Raw genomic sequence first — 17,158 nt, forward strand, 5'->3', positions numbered from 1 at the left:
GCTTCAGCTAGGTATTTTCATCACCGTTTCAAAGTATTGGGGCATGCAAAAAATTGGGGGCACGTTTGGAATTACAGTGGGTGATGGTTTATTTGTGAACAGGATGGTTTTGAAATGAGACGATTATGAATGACACATACGTGAGGGGCGGGGGATAAGGACACTGAATGCTGTTCGTTTAATTGGGTTCAACACTGGAACAGTGGGGTTTAACAATTTTGGGTGGACGGAGAGCTATTTAGGACTTTGTTAAAGTAGCGGAGACTGGCAGAGAACATCGAGCTGAGTTGTTTTTATGTTTTACAGAAACCCCTGACGAAGAGCCAATGAGGCTTGAAATGCATTGGGTACTTTAAGTGATGAACCTTCTCTGTTTGATTTCACCTTTGATTACCGTGTTTCTGTGAAAAAGCCTCGATGGGCACTCAGTATACACTTGAAGATGTTTAATAAAGCCAGAAGGTGAAAGGATGCTGTCACTGCAGTGTGTTAATGAACATTGAAAAAAGGTTAACATTTTGAGTACTCAGGAAGATTTTGGATTACACTGAAAAAATTTAAAGAGGGAAGTTTCCCATTTCGCAGTGCAACAGTTGGGGCGCAAAAAAGTACCCTGTGATATATTGATCATATAAGCTGTGCGCTGGGGCGGTACACAGCAACTGTTCTGCACGCAACTACAGGACAACAGAATTTTGAAGAATGATTCCATATAAAGGGAAGGAGTGCATTCTCTACATATACATTTTTCCCACTTTTAGAAAGTAGGCATTTTCTTGTATAACCATTCAAACCTGCCTCTGCTAGGCTGTGTATTCCTTGTCTGGAGTTTGAGTGACAGGGGCTGGGGAATTCCAGGGGGCTGGAGAATTCCCAGAGACAGGGTGAGTCAGGACAGGGCTGAATAGAGAGATCTCCATGTAGATGGGTGGGAGGAGTTGCACCTGGGACCTGAATAGGGCTGTGCTTTCCCTCCACAATGCTGGCTCCACCTCCTGTGGTGTGTCTGATGTCTCTGCCCTGCACTCTGAAAAGAAAGAAGGAGTCATGTAAACAAAGTGCTCCAGGACTGACCAGAACTGGTTTGGACTAGGCAAAGGCCTCTCAGAGAACAAAGAGAATCTTAGTATAAATATTGGGACCCAAACTCAAGAACTTTAGATCACTTTGGAAAATAAGAAGAAACCTCTGCTGAGGAGAGGAACCAAGGAGAAACTGTGGAGAGACTATCCCTGAAACTGGGGAATTGGCCTGCAGGGGTTGCCTACTGCCAAAGAGAGGAGAAAGGTACTTTGTGTGTGTACTTTTGCTCAACTTGTGGAGGATCTCTAAGGGCTTGGAAAAGAGCTTGCCTCCTGCTGAAGTCTCAGGGACAACAGACTTCAACCACCAGCTCCCCAGAGTTCTTTGGAAGTGCCTGAGGCTGTTTTAGGCCTTCTGAGGGACTGCGTGTCGCAAGGAGCTGGAAGCGCGACTCTCAGAGAAGAAGCATATCGCCGTCACAGCCGCTGCATGACTGAACAAGGGTGTCGCCGCTGTAGCTGTCGCATTGCACCACATCATGAGAAGTGCCCCGCAACACCGAAGAAGCGTGTCGCCGTCGCAGCCATCGTAGCTGATGCATTGCACCACATCAGGAGAAGAGTCTCGCATCGAGCAGCCGCTGCCGTCGCATTTTGGATGATGCCGCTGTAGCTGTCACTTTGCACTGCATCAAGAAAAGCGCCTCGCATCCACGGAGAAGCGTGCCGCCGTCGGAGTTGCTACCGTCGCATCTCTAAACAAGAGTGTTGCCGTTGTAACTGTCGCATCAAGCGGAGAAGAGTGTCACCGCCAAAGCCGTTGTCGTCACATCACTGGACAAGGGTGTCACCGCTGCAGCTGACGCATCGAGTCGAGATATCTCGCAACATCGGAGAAGCGAGCCGCATCAGGAAGATCTTCACGTCTTTATTTCTTTGCACCAAACTTTCATCGCATCAACATCGTTGCAACACTTTCGTTGCCCTGCGTGTTGCATCTAAAGGTACATTGACTTAAAGTGTCACGTTTAAAAACTAAAGAGAACTAAGCTAAAACTACAATTTTTAATGTAACAGTATTGTGGACTTTTGTCGTTTATGGTCTTGTGGTAAATCTATATAAAGAATACTTATTTTGGATATAAAACCTGTGTGGTGTCCATCTGTAGTGTTGTCACTGGATTGCAGTATGTGTTCACAAATGAGATAAGCCTGTCTGCTTGTGCCAAGCTACCAAGTAGGTGAGCAGGGGTTATTTTAGGAGTGTACACCCTTACCCTGACTCGAGGCGAGGGTCCCTATTTGTCACAAGTGCATACCTGTGCCAACTAGAGAAACCCAAGGCTAACATGCATATATTGCGGAGAAGTGATCAACCCAATGCTTCAGTTGGATCGTTAATTCTAAAGGGATAATAGATCTAGGACAGCCATAGGAAAGGATGTGCTAAAATGACTGGGTCATAATTATTTTAGGCCTCAATTGGAGCTAGCCAGTTTAAGTGAACCCAGCTTTGTTTGGTTCTGTTTGTTATTGGTTTATAATTTACACTGGCAGCATGGATTTCATCGTGCCTCCCCCCCTTTTAACAGCTCCAATAAGTTGACCCTTTGCCCTACGGCACTCCTTAGTGAACCACTTGGGGGGGCCAAGGGCATGTCAATTTATTTACCATTTTGGGCCCTGGTATGGTGTTGCTTCAGGGTTGGTGATAGGACAGGGTTATAATCCAGCAATAGGAAGGCATTACTGACATATTCCGTAAATGGTTTAAGGATAGCATTAAAATCCTCATAAATGCCTGTTGTAAGTCCATGTTTAGGCACAGCTTTGATAATTTTATTGATTTCCTGTTATTGCCCAGGTTCAAGATTGTTTCTGAATTGTCGCCCTGTGCTACAGAGTTCCTAAAAAAATGACTACACAGGGTGAGCCTCAGTACATTAAGGATTTTGAAATCAACTGACATGTGCCAAAGATCATGGTCTAGAAAGACAATCAATTCTGATTTGTGTGGAACCACGAGAGAATGTGTGGGTGCAGTTATTGTCAGACAGAAACCTCCTTTTATATGTGTGTATGCCATAGTTCAGGGTTAAGGACAGAAGCTGTGTAGCTGTCACTGGCCATGAGGATAGTGGCTCAGTCTCTCTGATAAGGTAATTCCTCATCTTCTGTCCCAAGGAGGGAGGACAAGCACTCCAGTGGCTCAAAGGTGGTATTTAAATCACCTGCAATTATACAGGAAGGCTATCTGCCCTATTGGCAAGGTACTGACAGGGAAGATGTAATGTGGGGGATGCTTTGTTACGGAGCAAAGAGCGGTTGTAAACATTGTACAGATAAAAGCTGCAACTCTTTCTAGCACTAAGGGACAATCTCAAAATAAAATTACTGTGGATGGCCAACCCCTTTACAATTAGGTCTGATTGATTCTTGACCAAAACTGTACAGCCACCGGACGGTCGACCGGCTTTGGATGGCATAGACTCAATGCTAACATTTAAATAACCCAGCCTAAAGGTTTTTTCCACTGCCAATGTTTATTATAAGATGATTATATCATTAAAATTAATAAACATTTCCCACTCTGGATCCTTGATGTTGCCCTTCAGACCCACAATATTTCAAGATAATATCAATTTAGGTGACTCTAGGCCATTTAAACGGGTACCACACTCGATTGGAGGGGAGGGTGGCCGTATTTGAGCTGGGGGTAGGTAAATGGTGTGCGTGATGTTAAAAGAGTGGCTACCCAGCACTGGGGGTTCAGCATGAGTAGAAATGTAAGTTACCCAAGAAGCCTCTTGATTTTGGGATTTCTACTTGGGCTGTTGCATGATGGACCTAGTCACCCTTCAAGCATCACTCTATGTGTCAAGCCTCGTAAGTGGCTGGAACCTAATGTGGACAAGAATTGTAATTTTGCACTGCTCTGTGGCTTATTTTGGGTGACCTTAGCCAGGCGAGGATTTTGGATTGAAGGTGGAGAAATGTTTGTAGAAGAACCCCAGTGGGAAAAAGCTTATGCCAGATCCAGCCACCCCCTACCAAACCTAGTGCCATGACCAGTTAGACTCTTGGCAATATTAGGATATGTACAGTTAACTACAATGCAGTCCCCACTTATGTTTTTGGGTGAAGGGCCAACCCATCCCACCCTTCTGACAAACAATATGTACTGGAATTCATTGTTCCTAAATTCAGTGTTTCAGGACAGCCAGTCGCAGACCTTGTTCTTCAGCTGCTCGGTTGATTCCTCTTTGTCATGTCTTAGTTGTGGGACATCAGTCAGTATGGCCACATAAGAAAAACAATCAGGAGGGATGTAGGAGAGTAGGATCGGCACTTATGTTGCCCCCACTTTTTTTCTGATGTGTACACTGGTGTCTGGCTATAGTCTGGCTGGGTCCCTGCTAATCAGGGCCCCAGTCTCACTGATCTCTCTAAACAACTTGGTGTGCATATTAGATGCACTAGTGATTGGATACTGTGGTACCTTATGAGCCCCTAGTATATGGTACCTTAGGTACCAAGGGCATAGGTACTTCACAGGCCTACCAGGGGCTGCAGCATGTATTATACCACCCCTGGGAAGCATTCTCAATCTGACACCACAGGCCTGCTACTGCAGCCTGTGTGAGGTAGTGTTAGCACTCCTCACTGAGGTATAGGTTCCTATATCTCACCATACACACACATATAAACTTATCAGCCACCCCTATTGCAGGCCCTATCAATCCTGTGGGCAGGGTGCTTGGTTTACTATGTGAGGGGGTGCTTCTGCATGAGCAGGACCCCTCTGCAGCTGGCAGAGTCTATTCTCTGCTGCTGTTTGTGGATGCGGTTAAACCATATACTCTTAAGTGCATTATAACCTCGCGGTAAATGCTAACTTTGGAATGACTGCATCAAAACATGTCGTGTTTGGTGTCAAACAACTTGGAATCATACGCCCACACCAGTAACTGGTGTGGGAGTATGATCCCACCCTTCTAGAGGGGATGACATGTACCCACTGTAGTAAACAGTAGAAATCTTCTAGGGCCCTGGCATTACAAAATGGATGCCACCAGCACAGACACTGGGCTGCCCTCCTGCTGCTGACCGAAACACGAAGTGGAGGAAGCCCAACAAAAGGTATCCTGTCACAGGGAGGTGTCATCACCTCCCAGACAGGATTTAGTGTATTGGAGTTGGGTGGGTGCACTCTTAGAGTGCTTTGAAGTCCTGCACTGGGGGAGCAGTAGGTTCCTCTGTGCATATGCCAGCTCCAACCGGTTCAGGGGCTACCTGCCCCTGCTCTGGCGCGAAACTGGACAAAGGGAAGTGGGTGTAACCACCCACTACCCTGACCCTCCTAGAGGAGTGGTCATAGAGCTAGTCCCTCCCCTATCTTCACTATAAGATAGCAAGCATTGCCAATGCAAACCAGATTACCCTGGACGACGCTCTACAAAGAAGAATCCTGGCCCTTCGACGTTCCACTATCTCTGGAAGACTGAAGAATCTTCCTTGGAGTCAAGGAGTGACTCCCCTGCTTGGCAGGCACCAAAACTCTTCATCAATGGTTGCAAACTTCACAGCTCCCGCTGGAGTCCGAAGGTCCTGCATCCCCTGAAGTGGATTTCCTGACCTCTCGACAGCCATTTTGAGTCCCCAGCGAAGCTGTGGCATCGGGACCCCATGAGTGACGAGGAACCGCAATACCAGGGAACCGTGCACTGATTTCGAGTGCAATCTCTAAACAACGTTCTACGAACTTGTGCTTTGGACCATTTGTAGTCCAAGTCCCTAGCAGGTCTGGATCCAAAAATCAGCGGCCTACCCCATCCCGAGTGACCGTGGGCTCCTGTGAAACTTTTCCTGTGAAGGCATCTTCGCGGTTACTTGCCCGTTGGCTAGTGACTCACCCGAAGACTTTCTACCCGACTTCAATGGCTTCTCCTGGTTGCTCCGGGCCTGCCCTCACTTACCCTCGCTGGGTAAGTCCATCAGTCCTTGCTGGTCTGCACCATTGTCAATCTTCCATTCACACGAGAATTGCAGTTGCCAAGGCTTGATTTAAGGAAATGAGGGGAAAAAAGGTCCCAAATCCCTTACTAACCGCATAATAAGCATATATCCTTCTTCTGCTGGTTCTTGCCCGTAACAGGGGGAGAGGCCCCTATCCCCCTAATTTCAAGTAGAGTTCTGAAGGTGTGTCTGGGCAAGAGTTTTGATCTTATATTTCAGGGGAAAAAAATTCCAAATCAGTACAGGTTGATCCGATGGTGTTAGTCATTTATTTGTACTCTATTCATAAGAGTGAGCATAAGGAAAGAGATGGCACAGCCAACACGTGTTTCGCCCCCTACATGGCCATCCGGCCTGGGGCTTCCTCAGGGCTGTACATATGCAATGTAACAGAACGAATTATATAACATACTGTTGGTGATGTGAGCATGTCACAAGAAAGTGTGGAGGATAGGTGATATGGGGTTAGTAAGTGGAAGAGAGAAGGAAAGGAGAAGAGAAGAAAAGAATAAAGATTTAGATGTGGAAGGCGTACGTTTATAGAGGTGTAGTGGTGGGGATGCGAGAGGGAAACGATTCAGGGTGAGGATGAGTGTAAGTTTAATGATCGAATAAAGGTTAGTATAGAGAGGGCCAGAAGCAAGTGGGAGAAGAATCACGGTTTTATGGGGATGTAGGAGTCGGGTGGAAGTGAGGTTATAATAAATTGGTAGGAGTAGAAATGAGTTGGTTGTATATAAGAAATGAATTATATTGGATGGCATATATACGGCATAAGAAAGGTAAGTGCACATGGATGTTAGTCGTATACAAGTTTAAGTTTTTAGGCAGTACGTCATGTCCACAGTTAGTACAAGGTCATGCAGTCAGAAGTGAGTAGAGCAGGAAATGGAGAGTAAATGGTAAGTTAGGGAAGAGTAGCGAGAGAGAGGGAAAGTTAGCATTACACATATGTTTATCATGCATTTCATTGTTGGCTTGTTGGCTCCAATCCGATTGCCGACACCGTCATCAGCTGCAGACGTTGTGGGACACTCCGGATCCAGCTGCTGGTCATCGTCGATCTCTCCAGGACCTCGTGAGCGAAGAGACAAATCACCATCGACGACCTGAAACGACGCAACATCTGTGGTCATCCATCCTGCTGGCCAACGGTCACTGGCAAGTGACTTTGAACACTGTCCCCTCAATTTTCAGGTCCTCTTCATCTTCAATCCACCTTCGGATTCCAGCGGACACCTCTTCAGTCGTCTCAAGCAGCAAGTCTTCATTGGTCTCCATTGAAAACAGCATCGCGACCCGACACCAAAAGACACCTATGCACCCGGCTTCCCTGGGTGAGGTAACTCGTGCACTCCGGTGCCCAAGTGTGTGTTGGCCCTCGAAATACTTACCCTGTAAGTGGCTTGCTTGTTGACTTCTTTGAAGTGCCCTAAAACTTTAAAATACAAACCGCGACTTGCTCCATTGTAACCTGTAGGAAACCCGCGGCTGTGTTTAGACACTGCACGCGTCTCCCGTGGGCTTGTTACTTACCTGCTAACACTGCGGTAGAGAAGCCCCAGTGATTCCCAAGGCCCTAGGTTTTGTCATTTTGCAAGTCGACTTTGTTAAACCATTTTTTTAGTATATGGTCTGGTACTCCCCTAGGGCTACAGCCATATTTGTGCTTAATTTATTGAGAACTGTTGACATTTGAATGTGTATCTGGGTTCTAATCTCATAAAGAGATTAGTAGAGTGTATCTAGAAATAAATACATATATATTTGATATATATACCTGTGTGGTGTCCTTTTCATTTGGTAATTCAAGAGATTATAAGGTAAAACAAGCTGCTTTACATTCCTCAGAGACTTAGCCTGAAGGCTGCTCTCCACAGCTACCACTAGGATAGCTTTCTTTAAAAGGTTGTCTTAAACCTATCTACCATAAGAGTCAAATTGGACTGGTGCAAGGTGGCCACTATAACTAGTGACCAGCATATGCCAGGCCAACTTCTCACAAGGGAGATCCAGGATAGCCTGCTTAGGGCATGGAGAGATACGGCCTCACAAAGATTTTGGCTGGATTGCCAGATGTGGAGCTGCTGGCCCTAGTGATTCCTTTGCTCGGGTGCCTTCCTTTTACATCAGTGGGTCCCCTGTTGCTGTGTATGCCAGATGTCACATTGCGGCTCCTTGAAGTACCCTCGTGCTGGTTCCCCTTAACCAAGCCACCAGGATCTTTTTTTTTGGTGGCAGAAATGTTGTTGTTATAGGTATGTGGGGTCCACCATGAGCTAAGGGGGACAGTGCACTGATTATACCCGGGCTGGTTATTGTGATAAGCCAATCATGAGTAGGATTCATGCGGCAAAGTTGGCGGTCGCTCTGTACCATATCCTGAGTAGGAGCCCTACTGATGTTCGTGCCAAGGTAGGTGATCAAAAATTTACCAAGTATAAAGTCTAAGTCCAGTTTATAAGCAAGGTAAGAGACTTCAGACAAGGAAGATTTATCTAAATTGGGCAGTGGAGTTTGAGCTTGCGCATTTACAGTAACCCTCTGCACGTTTGCTGCCCTGGTGGTTCTAGGGACCCTATGTTGACCTGTGTGCTCGGCTTTCTGTTTTTTTCTCTGACGGAGACCCATCCACACAGGTTATTGCAGGTTCAGGGGTTGGTGTTATTGTGGTACCACTTGCAGTAGGGGAAATCACCAAACCACTAGATGCCCCCATAAGCCTCATGGGAGACTCACCCATATGCTGTGTCGAACGCCGTTCCGCTAGAGTTATTTCTTTGTAAATGACACGGACACCACGTATCAAAAAAGAATCAAGTGCAGTTCCATTTTTTTTTGTGTGAGCATTTTACCATTTCACCCTTTTTAGTTTCTGGTCCACTTAACACAATTAAAGCCACTCACCACTTATTGATAGTGGATGTCGAACCAATGGGGGTGGCCCAGCCCAGCCCAGCCTCTTCTGGGCGATGACGGGTGGGGAACGGGCTCACCCTTGGGCCAGAGACGTTTTAATGCATGGGCAAAGTGGGCTCTGGCCCAGGGCCCCAGCCTTTTAGGGGGGCCCCTGACAGTCAGCTCCTTTCTCCAGAGTTTTGCCCCAACGACCTTGAATATTTCCTAAACATTTTGTTTTAAATTCTGTTTTCCTTTCATTTATTTCTTATGTACCTGATGTGTGTGAGTCTAGTACAGCCATTTTGCAGAGAAATTGTGTGTTTATGTTTCATGCAATATACATAAAAAACGTTTATTTTAGATCAAAACAAGGCCTAACATATAAGAAATGGGAGGGCGTCACAGAGATTATTTGCAGTAATATTTGTGAGCTGCTGCTGTGTTACAATATTGAAAACACATAACTATCCTTGAATATTAGATGTAAACACTTTCAGGGCCTTATTTATGAGAAGTGATGCATCGCTGTGTGAAAACAGGGATGCGTCACTTCTTAGTGCGCCCTCGTTGCGACATGATGGATGTGTCATATTTACTGTATGACGCATCATGTCGCAAGGAGTTACAGATATGTCAGTATTTCTGACAAATCTGTATGCGCAAAAGTGATGCATTGCTGGGGTGTGTCTGAAAATAGACGCAACTCCAGCAATGTGTCGTTTCACATGGGGCAAGCCCCAAGTGAAAGGGCCTGCATCAGTCTTATGCCTGCTGTGTGGCAGGTGTAAGATATTGACGCAATGGCGTCCTAGAAGTGGTGCACTGAGTTCTCATAGATTTCAATGCGCCACTTCTACGAGGCATTTTGCGGGGCAACACCCACCCTGCATACATTATGCCTGGCGCAGGTATAATGCAGTGCAGGGGTTTACAAAGTGAAGCATCTGCCTAGATGCGTCACTTTGTAAATAGGGCGTAACATTGCACATATTTTATGCTGCCGGTGCGTCACAAAAAGTGACGCACCAGCGGCATAAAAGTGAAGCAAAGCCTCATAAATAAGGCACTTAGAATTTGGACGAGTGTTCCTGTGCACTGTCAGGGACCTAATGAAATGAAATTGTGTATTTAATAAAGCGCGCTGCTACTCAGACTAGAGAGTCCTGGCGCATGACAGTGGGAGGAAAACATGCGTAAAAGACCCATCAGTTATCAAAAAGCCAGGTTTTTAAGTTCTTTCATGAAAGAGAGTAGGTCTGTGGTTAGTCTCAGAGACTCAGGGAGGCTATTCTACAATTTTGGGCCTAGAAAGCCGTGGGATCTGCCTCCAATGCGGGCACTGCATATTTTAGGCATGATGGCCAGGTTGGCATTGGAAACATTTAGGGGTCTAGCTGTTGTGTAGCGATTAACGCGCTTATTTATGTAGCCGGCTCCTAAGCCATGGAAAGCTTTAAAGAAGATGGTCATCGCTTTGAAGCCGATCCGTTCTTTTATGCGGAGAGACTTAAGAATAGGGGTCATACTAGATCTGGGTTTAGGTCTCAGGATGGCTCTGGCCGCCGCGTATTGTACCACTTGTAGGCGCTGGATAAGGGATTTGGGAAGACAGAGGTACAAGCTGTTGACATAGTCAAGCTTTGATGTCACCAGAGTCTGCACCACGATCTTTCTGCTCTCAAGCGGTAACAGTGGCAGGAGTTTTTTTTAGCATCCAGAGTATGCCAAAGCAAGTGCCATTTAGATTTTGAATTTGAGAGCACATGGAGAGTGTCTTGTCTATGACAATTCCTACGTTTTTGACTTTCTCCTTTTCAGCGGGCGGGGGCGACAGATCTTTTGGCCACCAAGCGCTCCAGTCAGGCGTTTATGGATTACCAAAGAAAACAACTTCAGTTTTGTCAGGATTGCACTTCAGCTGATTGATCTTAAGCCAGTTAAAAAACCTTTGTGAGGCAAGACCTAATCATTGCCCCGTCAAAGTTGGTTCCTTTTTCACACGTAAAAATCAGCTGAGTGTCATCAGCATAGGAAACAATGTTGGCGCCCTCTTCCTCTACCAGAAATGCAAGGGGGATAGATATATATTAAAAAGGGTAGGACTGAGAATGAAGCCCTGAGGGACACCTACATTCACAGCCGGAATTGGGGATGAGAAAGGGATGTGCCAGATGTCCTGAGATCTATTTGCCAAGAAGGATGACATCCATTGTAAAGGCGGTCCCCCCCCCCCAGACCGATGTTAGCAAGTCTCTCCGGGAGCCTCTCATGTGGGACCATATCGAAGGCCGCCAACTTATCGAGCAGTATCAGAACAGTCTTGCCTCCCTGGTCCAGCTTACCCGTGAGAAATTCAGTCACTTCCAGCAGAGCGGACTCCATACTGTAGTTAGCCCTAAAACCGAATTGGGACTCATGAAGGTATTTCCCATCTTCAATGTGTTTTTGGAGGGCCTTGATTACATGCTTCTCTAGTACTCTGGAGAGGGTTGGAAGAAGGGAGATTGGCCTGTAGTTGACAGGGTCCGTCGGTTTGGCGTTAGCATTTATTATCAGTTGAAGAATCTTAGCATTCTTCCATAATTTCTGCATGTTGCCTGAGGAGAGAGAAGCATTAAAGAGCTGGTTTACTGTGGGGTTTATGGTGGGAGCTAATAGGTTCAAGATATTCCCTGGACATGGGTCAGTAGGAGAGCCAGACTTAATGCTTTGGAGAGGGGTCAGTGACTCTTCAAGCTGAAATTCAGGGAAAGCTAGTAAAGATGTGGGATCCACAAGGTGAAATTTGCTATTAGAACTAAGGTAGAAGGTCAGTTCTTCCTCTGAGATGTTAGTGAAGGCTTGTTGGATCATGGAGATCTTTTTGTGGAAGAATTCAACTATTTACTTAGACCATTCTTCAGTGCATGGCCCTTCCTTTGTGCCGGCTCTCAGGGCAGTAAAGGATTTAACTATGCTAAAGATTTCCTTACTCTTATTTTGGGCATTTTCTATCTTGGTTTGAAAGAGGTTTTTCTTGGCTGCCTTCACGAGAATGTAATGAGCTTTTAAGGTGTCTTTATACACCTTCCTGTTCTCAGGTAGATAGGATTTACGCCATTTCCGTTCAATTGTTCCACAATTTCTGTTGCGAGATCTAAGGGGATCGTTAAACCATGGAGCTGGTGGGGATGACCTCTTTGAGGAGCAGCAAACAACCAGTACCACTGCATCAATGTTGGTTCGGAGCCATGAATCTATTGAGAGGGCGTCCGAGTCGGGGCAGCCAGACAGCTCTGGTGAGGAACGACCGAGGGCGTCTGCTAACATCGGGATGGATATTTTATGGAACGTCCTGTAATTAGAGACCCTCTGCCCTGTGTTAGCTCAAGGGGCTGTGGCAGAGTTGGGAATGACGAATTTTAATAAGAGGTGGTCAGACCAGGTAATGGGAAGAGGTAGGTTTACTGATATGTCAAAGTTGTGAACGATTTGGTCTAGGGTATGACCCTTCTCATGGGTGGCCAAAGAAACAGATGGAAACATGTTGCAGGCCTGCAGCGCCTCCAACAAGGAAATTGTTTGAGGGTCTTTTCCATTGTCCATATGTATATTGAAATATCCCAGAATGAGGCAGTTGTTGTATTTTAAGGCCAGGGAGGTGGTGGCTATATTAAGCGTAGTAATAACATTTCCAATAGCACTGGGAGGTCTGTAAATCAGAAATCCAGCTATGCTATGATGGGGGGATAAGGTACAGCAGAAGCCTAAGCAGTCTAGTTTTTTATTGTAATTTATGGCAACACCTCCCTCCTTCCCATTCGATCGGTCCCTCCTAAGAATGTTATAACCCGTAGGGATGGCCGAGGTGATAGTAGGGTTGGAGGCTTCAGACAGCCAGGTCTCAGTGAGAAATAAAAGATCAGACTGTTAGTCTAAAAGTAGGCCATAAATGTATGGTTCATGCGTTTGTATAGAGCGACAATTTAAAAGGGTGGCCTTTAAGTCCTCTGTTTTCTTATTGTTTTTACACTTATTGTTGCGTGGGAGGATATTGGGTGCGAGTTTCCTGGGCTGGAGGAGAGTCCAGTTGCACTTATTGCATCGAAAGTCTACCTCCAACCTCGGATCAGCGGCTGTACAGTGACATAATGGTAGCCGCCTAAGGCTAAGCAGTTTTTCCCTATTGCAATATAGTGGAAGAAACTCACCGGAGGGGAACTGGGCATCATGGCCGGCACCGAACGCCTCCGGGCGCAGACAGGCTTACCTTCGGCGCCAGCTGCGTGCCCGTTGTGCACGTCCACTTAGCACGTCCGTTTGCATCGGGAATATATAGGCTAATGCCTATGATGCAAACTGGATGGCCAACGCAGCTGAGGAAGCGGAAACTGCATAGGCATAAGTGAGGAGCCCGATAGTAGCCCCAGCCCTCCGCACAATCGGCGTATCAGCCGCGGCGGACCAGGACTGGAGGAAAAGCGAGATGCGAATCGAAGCAGCTAAGGAGGTGTAGGCAAACAGAATCAAGTAAAGTGCAAGTGCGCATAGGTAGGAGAAATTATTAAAAAGCACAGAGTAATTCAGCCAGACATATACAATTTAAAAAGTAATAAAAACCTAGTAGCAGCGCAGGAAACACTAAATCCTACAGCTATCAGATGCGCGCATCCGTTTGCATCGGGAATATATAGGCTGATGCCTATGATACAAACTGGATCGCTAGCACAGCTGAGGAAGTGGAAACTGCGTGGGCGTAAGTGAGTAGCCCGATAGTAGCCCCAGCCCTCCACACAATCGGCGTATCAGCAGCAGCGGACCAGGACTGGAGGAAAACCCAAATGCGAATCGGAGCAGCTAAGGAGGTGTTGGCAAGCAGAATCAAGTAAAGTGCAAGGGCGCATAGGTAGGAGAAATTATTAAAAAGCACAGAGTAATTCAGCCAGACATATACAATTTAAAAAGTAATAAAAACCTAGTAGCAGGGCAGGAAACACTAAATCCTACAGCTATCAGATGTGCGCATCCGTTTGCATCGGGAATATATAGGCTGATGCCTATGATACAAACTGGATCGCTAGCACAGCTGAGGAAGTGGAAACTGCGTGGGCGTAAGTGAGTAGCCCGATAGTAGCCCCAGCCCTCCACACAATCGGCGTATCAGCAGCAGCGGACCAGGACTGGAGGAAAACCGAAATGCGAATCGGAGCAGCTAAGGAGGTGTTGGCAAGCAGAATCAAGTAAAGTGCAAGGGCGCATAGGTAGGAGAAATTATTAAAAAGCACAGAGTAATTTAGCCAGACATATACAATTTAAAAAGTAATAAAAACCTAGTAGCAGGGCAGGAAGCACTAAATCCTACAGCTATCAGATGCGCGCATCCGTTTGCATCGGGAATATATAGGCTGATGCCTATGATACAAACTGGATCGCTAGCACAGCTGAGGAAGTGGAAACTGCGTGGGCGTAAGTGAGTAGCCCGATAGTAGCCCCAGCCCTCCACAAAATCGGCGTATCAGCAGCAGCGGACCAGGACTGGAGGAAAACCGAAATGCTAAGGAGGTGTTGGCAAGCAGAATGAAGTAAAGTGCAAGGGCGCATAGGTAGGAGAAATTGTTAAAAAGCACAGAGTAATTCAGCCACACATATACAATTTAAAAAGTATTAAAAACGTAGTAGCAGGGCAGGAAACCCTGAATCCTACACCTGTAAGCTGCACATGTCCATTTACATCGGGAATATATAGGCTAATGCTTATGATGCAAACTGGATCGCTAGTGCAGCTGAGGAAGCGGAAACTGCATGGGAAACAGGGGCTCAAATTAGATCATAAATTCAAAGGTGTCCTGAACAGGGGCCCCCAAAATATGTTTGGCCCAGGGCCCCCCAAATCCTTAAGATGTCCCTGCCTTGGGCCAGGCTTTGCTCAGGCGCATCCCACACCATGGAACTCACAGTGCACTTTTAAGCGCTTTACAGCCAAAGCAGGTGGTGCTCGTTGCAGGGATCCTCCTCTGCCCTGAGGAATGCTGGGGTAGGTAGTCCTCATTGATCCAGCAGAAAGAAGTTCCCGTTCCTTCACCGCGGGACTCACAGTTCCCTTTTAAGCACTTTACAGCAAAAGCAGGTGTTGCTCTTTGCAGGGCTTCTCCTCTGCCCTGAGAAATGCTGGGACAAGTAGGCCCCGCTGATGCAACAGAGCACAGTTCCCATGCCGCTGAACTCACAGTGCGCTTTTACGAGCTTCACAGCCAAAGCAGATGGTGCTTGATGCAGGGCTCCTTCTTCACCCTCAGGAATGCTGGGACAGGTAGTTCCCACTGAATCAACAGAACGCAGTTCCCTACCCTTGCAGCAGAATGCAATAATTTATTTATTTAATTAATGTATATAGTTTGGTGGCATATAATGTGAATAAACGTCACCATGCCAGTCCATTTTAAGGTCTTCATTTGTGTCAATAGTTGTTGCTCACTGCCAAGGGGGTTGTACCACCGATATATCTTCAACGGAGGGTTGCCAGGGAGGATTTTATGACATAGTACCAAGGTTGATAGTATCAACCTGAAACAATATCACATCCTCTGCATTGCACTAGCTAATACATCCCAATGTGCATGTATAAATAGTACTTTGAATTCCACTTCTACTTACCTTTACTTACCGTACGAGATAGTGGTTGGGTGAATGTAATGCATATCAAATTCTTGTTAAGCATTAAAATGCAAACACCCTAGTGGGGTACACCTGAGAGGGAGACTGCATAGTATTATGTGGGGTCCTGCCCTCTCTAGGATTGAGTGAAAGCTTCTCTGAAGAGGTTTACTTTCAGGTCTGGCTCGACAGCGCAGCTGTTGACAGACCTTATATGATCAACAGGAAAAATGCTTCAAGAGGCCTTTATGAGAGAGGAGCTTTGGCTCAGCTCAAATGTTTCTTACTTTAGGTACAGATTTTGATTGGGAAGACATTGTGTGCTTACAATGAAAAATATTGCACGGATTATGCCTCGGCTGGTTATTGTGACAAGCCAATCATCAATTCTGCAGAAATAATTGGTTCATTGGAAAACGTTCTTATGCCAAAGGTATGATCCTTTTAATATGAAAAGTAATGAAAGACTTCAACTACATAGTGTGAAAAGCATATGTTAAATTCAATAAATCATCATGGAATTGCTTGTCAAAAACATATCTTTACATTGTTGTTAGGCCCGGGCGGTAAACTCCATTCCGCTCATGGAGTTTGCATAAATTGGGCACTCCGCACTCTGGGGAGGAGCACAGAGATCCTGAATTCTGCCTTCCTGGGCGCGGACCACGTTTTTTTTCTGTTCGTGCTTCTCTAGTGGATTTTCTTCCTGTCCTTGACAGATTTCACAAGTAAGTTTAAAAACTGTTTTATAAGGGTGTTGTTTGTTTGATTTGGCGCAAGCACCAGGATTTATTTGTACTTTTATTTGATTTTTAAAATGTACTCTGGTGGGTGGCTGCAGTTTCAGAAGGGGCATAGTCATTTTTTTGTATGTAATTTTCTTCTTTTGTAAAGGAAACATTTTGCACAGTTTAGTACATTTTCTCCATGTATTTAAATAATTTGCAGTATTCATTTTATTCACTATGTGGCCTAGTCTACCAATGGGCCTTCCAGCCAGTAAGCCTAGTCATGGCTACATAAAACAACTGTTTATGTGGTGTTTGTTGAATTGAAGCATAATTTAGGCCATGGCAGGGGATTAAATTACAAAATATGTTTTTTTTTCTGCAAACACAGTGTATAGGTGGGGTAATATATTCGATGCCTTTGGTGGATGTGTGTTTCGTGTTTGTCATTGCTGAATTAATGCGGTTTTGTCCTATGTTACCATGACTTCTGTTTCTGGCCAGTGTGTGAATGTGTTTGCTAAAGGCCACCATTTATCTTAGTTCCCTATGCTTGTGGCCAGGGCCATTTTGCTGTATATCAGTGTCCATAGGCTTGTGTGTGTTCTTTGTTTTCCATGCCTCTTTCTTGTTGCTTGACCATGTCTTTTTTGTGGTGACCATGCCTCCTTACTGATTGTTGTTTGACCATGTGGCTGGGGGCCATTTTGTGTAGCCAGCCTGTGTGCTTTTTCCATAGGCCTACATGTCTTCTTTGTTCCCCATGCCTCCTAGCTCAGTGTTGTTGCTTGACCATGTAGCAATAGCTGGCAGCAATTGTGTGCATTTAGCCAGAGTGCCTTTGCCATAGGCTTGCAT

Source organism: Triturus cristatus, chromosome 2_2, assembly GCF_964204655.1.
Source record: "Triturus cristatus chromosome 2_2, aTriCri1.1, whole genome shotgun sequence".
Taxonomy (NCBI): Eukaryota; Metazoa; Chordata; class Amphibia; order Caudata; family Salamandridae; genus Triturus; species Triturus cristatus.